The 9516-nt window shown below is 35.2% G+C and overlaps 1 long non-coding RNA gene across 1 annotated transcript; it reads left to right on the forward strand.

The window, feature by feature from the left end:
* Positions 1-256: 256 nt before the first annotated feature.
* LOC130988834 (uncharacterized) lies at positions 257-2683 on the forward strand. Its single transcript, XR_009090216.1, has 2 exons — positions 257-1861; positions 2463-2683. It is a non-coding gene; the product is annotated as an uncharacterized LOC130988834 (long non-coding RNA).
* The last annotated feature ends 6833 nt before the right edge of the window (positions 2684-9516 follow it).

A 9516-nucleotide genomic window follows, 5' to 3' on the forward strand; every position in this document is an offset into this window, starting at 1 on the left:
ATATATTTGATGTGTATCTTAAATTAAAGATCATGACAAGATCTTCAATTTGATTTAAAATTCATTAAATATGAATTTGAAATAAATAATTTATTATAATTTAAAATTTTAAAGTGATTATTTTTCTCTCTCTGTAATGACCCGACTTTTTATTAAGGATTATATACTTTTAAATTACTGATTTAAGGATTGATTATGGTAATTAGGGATCAGCATCCATTAATAAAATACGAACTTATATGAATTTGATAATTTATATATGTGATGATTTATTTTTTTTTATTTTCAATAGATGATGCACTCAAAATATATTTTGAGTCCATTAATTTATTGTGGAGAATTTAACACTGAAGTGTTAAATATGAATCTTTTATCGATTGTTTACTTAAGCCCATGAGTAATTTAATTTATGTTAGAGGCAAGCTCAAGTGAATTTTATGCTTCAATGAGAATTAGGCTTATATATCTTAATGTGTTTATATGAGATTAAGCACATATGGTTCTCATTCATCCACATCCCTCTCATTCTTCTATTAAACCAATCACCAATACGTTCACAATTTTCTTCACCTACTACTTCACAATTTTCTTCACCAATACGTTCACAATTTTCTTCACCTACTACTTCACAATTTTCTTCACCAATACGTTCACAATTTTCTTCACCTACTACTTCACAATTTTCTTCACCTCTAAAGTCAATCTCCAAATAGAATTTTGCTTCTTTAAAACCTATTCCACTATCTCAACTCACCCATTCCCACCTCTGCAGCAAGTTTTATAAAGTAATAGAGTGAAGATTATTCATCTCATTCAATTCTTTTTCACAATTGGCTTCTAATCTATGCCATATATAAAATCTGCAGAGACTAATACCATACACCTATTCAAGGTATTCCCGTTTCTATTATATTATGTGAAATTTCTGGGGTATAGATGGGAGTGTGGTGAATATTTGTACAAAGTTTCATGTTATTTGAACTTCGTTTACTACCCTTTTAAAATTTGAGAAGTCTACTGCCCGTATCTGTTGAAACTGTCGTGAGGCAGATGATTAAGTTAACTATTTCAGTAACCATATGTTGATATTTAGCTCTCAAATTTTTATGGTATAAATTTATATGCGTTATCTATCTGCATATAAAATTTGGGGTCATTCCGGAAACGTTTGCTATTTTTCAAAGATCTGGACTTTCAGTTGGCAGAAACTGCCGAATCTGGTAGGCGATGGGAAAATCGCTATATCTCTTAAACTACTTGGAGTTTTTCAACACACTTTTTTTTCAATTAAACTAGACTCAAAGAGGTTTCTATTGAAATAAAATTCGACTCCATACGAGTTCGGAGTAAAAGCAGTTTATTAGTTGAAGTTGAATCTATACAGTTTTGTTGAGATGGAAATGATTCAAAATAATTCCTATTAAGGATTTTAAAGTTTTATTGTTGATAAAATATCACTTTTAGTTTATAAATGAGCTATTGATGTGTATGTATATATATTGGAGATTGGCATTATTAAATGGGGAAAAGGAAAACGTTTTATGTTTATAGAATTATTCTTTATTTATAATAGATAAATAAATGAATAAAATGGAATTTCCTACATCCTCAAAGGTACATGAAGTATTTTGATAAAGGAAGAACGATTGTATATGAGTTAGATATAGTCGTTTAAGGAAATATGGGTAGTTAGAGAAATGAGTGAATAAGTGATTCACTGCATTTGTTGTTATCTTTTCTATTATTCACTCGAACACATGTTTTCGTGTTATCAAAGGTTCAAATAAACAAAAGCGTCTGAGTAACCTATCGCGCTAAGGAAAGAGAATCGTTGTCTTAAGTAGCAAAACACTGCAATCAGGTGGGCATTACTTTTACTATACGTATATAGAGATCCCCTGCGTGTCGTAGGCCTCTTATACGAATGAATGCATGAGATGATTTAACTGTTAATTTCAGTTTTATATATCTATCAAACGAATTTAATGTTACATTTAAACAAGATATTTCATTACAAAATCATTGAACTGAAAATTATTTCAATTGTTGTCTTGCCATAAATGTTTAAATTTTAGTATGATATCTATCTGCTTTGGCTTTGCCAATGATGCAATCGAATTCGGGTCCTGAGCAGTTGATAGCTATCCTGCCAGGACTAGTGTACACCAGTGACCGTGAGTCATCTAGCGGGTTGGCCGGTCAAGTGACCGTGAGAGGTGGCCACCTCTCCGGCACACAGTTCTAGATATGATAGATTACAAGAGAACTTAGTCTGCAGACGAACTTTAAGAATCACAAATGAACTTAGTAAGCTTGGGCCTTTTTAGCGAAAAACTCCCTTGCTGTACTGTTTATGATGGCATGACAATTTACAGTTTTGAAGCATGTATTTTTATACCTAGGCATACGTGCCCACTGAGTGCTTTTGTACTCAGCCCTGCATATGTTTTCTAAATGTGCAGGTTGAGCTGATGTGATGATGGTGCTGCAATGAGCGGAGTCTCCAAGGTTGTTAATAAATAGTTAACCTGTCTAGAATATGTCTTCATACATATGTCTAGCTACTTTCCGCTGCAAGATGTTGTTGATGTTATAGTATGTTATGTCATACTTTGAGTCTTAAGAGAATGGTTTCATATGATGTATAACTTGATTAATGATATTAATTAAGTTTTATGCTGTCTTTCATAGACTATTTTCAATTGAGTATTCATGAATAAAAATGACGAGTTTTATTAAGATGAGTAAGTTTTACGGCTATAAATGACGCCCCTTTTCTTCCCCTTCTTCTTTAACCCCATCCCTAGTCGTAGATCACTCGGCTTAACTATCCTTAGTTAGGGCGGGCTGTGACAAAGTGGTATCAGAGCGAAGGAAAACTCTGAATTAGAAGTCTTGAGTTTAGTCTAGAATGAGTCGCTAGACTAATAGTTATTAACAACCGTGAGCTCAGCGCACCATCACACCAGGCTCAACGAGGTATGTAAAATTTCAAAGTTTATTTGACGTTAAATTTTGAAGAGCATGATGTTGAGGTTATATGATGAGTTATGATGTTACACTTTAAAGGTGCATAGTTTGAGTTTGAGGATGACAACATGATTAATAATGAGTTATTATGTTGTAAGAGCATATGTTGATGTTACATGATGAATCATGAGAGCGTTTATATCATATGATGTTATATGATTGAGGATGCATAATTATGAGTTATGATGTGATGTATTTGAGATGTTTTGTGATGAGAATTGTTTGAGCAGTTGTGATAAGTCACGATGATTTAGATGAAGGAATCTAATGTCATTGTTAAGAGAGATTTTCTACTAAGTAGAAGGATGAAATGAGAACTTAGAGCTAAAGCTTGAGAGAATTAGCAATTGCTTTAAGTACTTGTTGGTTTGAGTTATGAGTTTGAGTTATGAGTTTGAGTATAATAGCATGATTAATGATGAGTTATTAGCATGCTGCAATGAGATATTGTACGATATGTTGAGTTGTTTGGTGACGCGAGTTTTGCTCACGCAACCTTAATGGTACTTGAGGAGGTATCATGAGCCATAGTCTTTGGAGATGGCTTTGAGAGAGAATTGTTGAGTTGTCTTACTGAGTCACGATGATTTAGATTAAGGGATCTAATATCATTGTTTAGAGAGATTCCCTACTAAGTAAAGATGGGACGAGATGAGAATTTAGATGTTTTGAGCTTGAGTTTTAAGATAACAGTACTACTTAATAGGAGTTTTGCTAAGTTATGTTTTGTTTATTTTGTTGCTGGAGCCAAGTAGAGTTAGTTCCTAGAGTCACCTTTAAGTTCTCCTTATAGGTTGGCCAGGACTGTTGGCACTGCACGAAAGTGGACTGTTGTGAGATCGAACTCAGGAAAGATCGGATACGAGGACGAGGCGTACAGTATGTGGTACAGAGATACCCTAGCAGATTTTCAAACACATGTTCATAGACTATGAAAGGATGAAAGCCTTATGGTTGTTACTAGACTGGATGGCATCGTGCACCTAGTCCCCGTGCTACCAATCGAGTGGTAGGATTGAGCAAGGAAGAAAGCCACTCAATATGATGGGACATGTCGTCTTGAGCATTGGACCCACAGGAGATGGGATTTGTTACAGATACCCAGATTTTCTATGCGGATCTACTGACCGGATGCTTGTTTTCTACCAGGGACTCTAGAAGAGTGTAGTAGATATCGAGTCGATCCTTGAGTATCAGTTACCAAAGATGATAAAATGATAAACGATAATGAGGATGAGAAGTAGCCGAGGAGGGCTAGAGTTGATGAGGATGAGAAGAGAATCCGATGTAGGCTAGAACTAAGGATGATCTTGAGAGTATGTGCAGTACACCTTTGTTTTTGATTAGTTTCAATTACATTGCGATGTATATAACTTACTTAGGAGATACTGATACTTGAGCTTTTGACATGCTGATAGATAAGCATGCGAATATAGTACCCTACTGATGTTAAATAGATGGATGTTCCTAGTGTGCTAAAGTAGCAACTAGATGAGTTAACTGGTAGCAATTACTGTAAGAGGTCCAGACCGAGACATAGTACTATTAATGGTGTCGGTTTAGAAGGGACATTACGATAGATACTATGGTTTTGTAGGGTTTATATAACTCCTTTATGTAAGTCCTCTAAAAAGAGGCATTCTACTGATGGATATATTAGGTTGTTAGCATTTCGTGAGTGCTTATTGCCTTACAGATGAATGTTAAGGTGACCGTGAGGGTTTCCTTAAAGTTGAGTTAGTAAATTGAACTTGAGTTTTGAGGATGCTTAGAGCGTTGGTCGAGTTGAGTTTTCCTTTTGTGATTTCAAAAATGCCTCAAAGATGTCATCAAGAGTGTGATGTGAAGGATAGGCGGGATAATTCTCCGCCACCACCACCGCAACATGAGAGGAGAGTCGAAAAATATTGAACTTTCGAAACAAGAGTCTAGAACATAGGACCCTGAGTTTAAGCTTTTAGCTTGCTGGTGTGAACTTAAGTTTTGTTATGTATAGTATGATGAGAATTTAGAAGACCCAGAATTACCAAGTTCGGGATGATGTTTCCCGTGTAACTGGGAAGTGATTATGTTGGACCTGGCCAGTCCACATGATCCAAATCTCAGTAGACGTCTTTTGGGTTTATAAACCCCTGTATTTCAACTTCAGTTTAAAAAAAAAAAAAAAAAAAATCAGATGGGTTCTCACTCTAGGTCATTTTGTTCGACTTGGTAGTTACTCCTTTCTACCCTCTGGTTATTTATTTGAGTCTCTTGAACAAATTTTCTGCAGCACTTTATATCATTCGAGATTTGAGCCTTTGCAACTTTTGAGTTGTTCTAGTAGATTCTTTTGAGGTATACGACTAAGAAGTGTTAGTATATTGACTTAGTAAGTCACCCAAACTATAGCATGGTTAATTGACTTTCAGTTGTGTCTAAATTAGTTGAGATTAGTATTTCTCCCCTGATTATTATCGACCACTCCTTTTGTTAACAATTTATAGTACAAACCGTAAGGTTGAGAATAAGGACTTGAGTTATTTTGTCTATGCTGATTTCACGATGGAATCATGAAAAAAAAAATGTTACACATGTGATATGAGAAAAGGAATGTATTGATGATCGTTTTTTTAAAAAATAGAATGTCTGGTAGATGAGAAGCTAGAAACGAGGTGGGGACAGAAATGAACCATCACAAAAGATGGATGAACTTTTTCTCGAGTAAAGATTGTTTTATCAATGAAACTAAGAATCCAGTTGAGGGTAAACTCTAGATTAAGACGATGAAGAGAATCTTTGATTTTCTTTGTACCGCACAAGAAAGACTTCATGTGTTGCGTTCCAGTTGACTAGATCTACAGATTTTGGTGGGAGGCCAAAAGAAAAGCAATGACTCAAGAATGTTAGCAAACTTGTCTTAGTAAGACTATAAGACGGACACATATTACATATATTTTTTTTTTTTATATATCTGCGATAAGTGGAAAGAAACGAAAATGTTCAACCTCAAGCAAAACAAGATGTCTATGACCAAGTACGACCAGAATTGCTGCGACATATCCGTTATGCCCCACAATAGGTGGACATCGATGAATAGATGCCGAAGAAGTTTCGACCTGGCCTAAAGTATGAGATAAGAATGGCATTCGCCAACCACGGTGAGTTTACGTACTTTGAATTGCTCAACAAAACTCTAGACGCCAAGGTAGTTATGCTCGAGGATCACCCGACACAAATTTAAACTGAACAAGGTGATCAAGACATAAGAAACTTTTCACCCATAGAAGGAACGATGATAGTAACACGTAGTTATATGAACCTTTAATTGAATGTAGGATCACTTAAGGTGGTAGCGAATAACTTGATGTTATACCAATATGGAACGTAGATGTAACCTTAAGAATGGACTGGTTAGCTGAGAACAATATGCTATGATTTATGCAATGAATGGGAAATCTCCTTCAAACCTCCAAGAATAGACACATTAAGTTTTCACGAGATAAGTATAAGGAGCGAATATCAGTTATTTCATACATACAAGCCATGAAGGTGATAAATAAGAAACATTACCAAGCTTTCCTTGTATACCTAAATAGATGAGCTAGCACAGAAAGGACAGTTGAGGACGTAGAAGTTATACGTGAATTTCATCATGATTATCCGGAGAACTTACCAAGACTGCCACCCAATAGACAAGTAGAATTTACCATCGACCTAGCACCAGGATCGACACATGTATCAAAAGCATCGAACAAGATGACTCCAAAGGAATTGGAGAACCTAGAGATCCAATTGCAGAAAACGACTAGACCTAAGTTTAATCATGTCTAGTGCATTCCCATCAGGAGCGCATATTTTGTATGTTATGAAGAAGTATGGTACTTTAAAAAGGCGCACAGACAATAGAGCGTGGAACAAATTAATACTCAAGAATGAATATCCTTTAGTGAGGGTAGATGAATTGTTTGACCAACTCAAAGGTGCAAATGTGTTTCCAAGATCGATTGAGGATCGGATGTCATCACCCAAGACAACTTTTAGAACGGGTTATGACCACTACAAGTTTGTAGTTGTGCCATTCAGGCTAACAAATGCCCAGATATATTCATGGGCATCATTGATAGAGTATTCTACCTTCACCTGGATAAGTTCGTCTTAGTGACTCCAAGAATGAAGATGAACATAAGGAACATTTAGGGACCATGTACAAAAGTACTATTGGGTGAACGAATTTATGCCAAATCAGTAGGTGTGAGTTTTGCTCAAGAAAGTGGCATTTTCTGGAACATATTGAATGATTTGAGTTTATATATGTGTTTATATTTATTAAATATTGCACGTATAATTTACTTAGATTAATTTAAACACCAAGGTTCAGATTTGATGAAGGCCGTGAGTCATAAGGCCAGAGACGAGCGATGCTCAATTTTAATTGAGTTATTTTGAGCATGCCAATGTGTTTAGTTAAAAATATTTGTATTTAAATTTTTGGAATTTATTTCCATTAAATACAAATTTTCTAACTATTCGATGATTTATTAAGTTGAGATATGTGGAGTATGTGAAGTCATGTAAGTGAACTAGCAGTGCATATGAGTTAATGCTATGTTAGTAAGACTATATGAATTATTTGAGTATTTATGAGATGAGCATGATTAGTAAGTTATTGAGCTTTTTGAATTGCATGAGAAATGCATATAAAATGGCTAAGTATGAGAAATTAGCATGGATTAGATTTATTAGTTTAAATGAGATAAATAAATTAGAGAAGCATGTTAATTAATTATAGTTGGAATTTAGTATTTAATTACAAAGTCCGAGATTTAATCGAGAACTATGAGCATGATAAATTGTTAAGATATAATTTATTATTTGAGTTTGATATCGATTATGTGTCTAAATGGAGTGAGTGTGAGAGTTATGAATAACGCACATAAATGTTGGTCTCTGACACTCGAACAATTGGTGTCGAGTATAAATGATAGTTTACTGATAAAGAGTTTTGATGATTTTGAATTGTAGTGCTAGAGATTCTAAAACCTGATAAGGAATTTGTAGTAGCTGATGAGACAAAGAGGATGGGTTGAACCCGTAAAGGATTATGATTTTGGTATTAACCATCACATGGACAAGACCAATGTAGTAGATGATACAGTGAGCCGGAAGGCCTCGTCTAAGATATGATAAGATGATGATAGAAGTGATTAAACCACCCAGCTTGAGGAAAATTGTGGTAGGAGCACGAAGGAAGGATGAGAAGTTACGAGTAAGAATAAGGATAAGAAATTTCAAGAATTACCACGAGGAATCAAATAATGCTATCTTCTTTGAAGGGAAGATATGCATCTCCATGACAATGAACTTAAGAATAAGATAAAGCCATGGCACCCATATACTGTCACCAGGAAGTACTAAGATATATTAAGATCTAGAAAAATTCTAGTTAGGAGAAATGAAACGAGATGTAACCTCATTTGTTGAAATATGTCTTGCGTGCTAGCAAGTGAAGGTTTTACAACATATCATATCGTTACTTTGAGTCTTCGAGCTCATAAAGTCAAGCTTAATGTCATGTTTGGGACAAACCGAGCCCTTAACGAACCAATGAATTTCGTTGTCGAGATGGATTTTTCGAATCCATCAGACTTAAGCAAAGGTTGTCACGAAAGGGGGCAGTCAATGCCCACATGACTCGAGATTCCTTCGATGAATGAATAAAAGTTTATAACGGCGTTTTAGGCTGACTGCCTACATGCTCGAAATGGTTGGTCTCCTTACAAACTGTTTAAGTTGCCTTAAGAATGCTTTAGAGATATTAGTCATTATAGTTCCGCTTAAACGACATAGAAATTACTAATAAGGTATGTTGAAGACGACCGAGCTAAACCGGGGTGAAAGCTGAGAACATGTTTTTGCCACTCTTTGTGAGACATATAATACCAGTTATCAATCGACTATCGATAGGTTGGCAAATGAGGCGTTACACGTGAGAAAATATAGATCACCACTTTGTTGGGATGAAATGACTAGATGATTGAAATCATCCGTCAAAATTTGATAGTGAATAAAATAGGGGCCATGATTGACAGAGTCATATGTTGACAAATGACAAATTGACCTATGATGTGAAAGTGGAGAGATAATTCCCATAAAAGTTTCTCCATCAAGAGAAATCATTGGACTCAATATGAAGGGTAAACCTAAACCCCGTTTTATAGGCTCATAAGAGATTGTAGAAAGGATAGGCCCAATAACTTACTGTTTGGCGTTAGCGCTAAGCTTTGAGAATGTGCGTAATGTATCCCATGTGTCGCAATTAGAGAAAAATGTTTACGATTCAAAACATATGATCCATAAGAACAACATTGTTATTAGTCAATATTTGAGTCACGAAGGAAGATCCAAATCTATCTTAGATCGGGAAGTTCAGGTACTAAGGACTAAGTCGATACCGATAGTAAGGGACCTATGAATATATCATGGTCAAGAATAGACTACGGTCTA

This window comes from Salvia miltiorrhiza, chromosome 6, assembly GCF_028751815.1.
Source record: "Salvia miltiorrhiza cultivar Shanhuang (shh) chromosome 6, IMPLAD_Smil_shh, whole genome shotgun sequence".
Lineage (NCBI taxonomy): Eukaryota > Viridiplantae > Streptophyta > Magnoliopsida > Lamiales > Lamiaceae > Salvia > Salvia miltiorrhiza.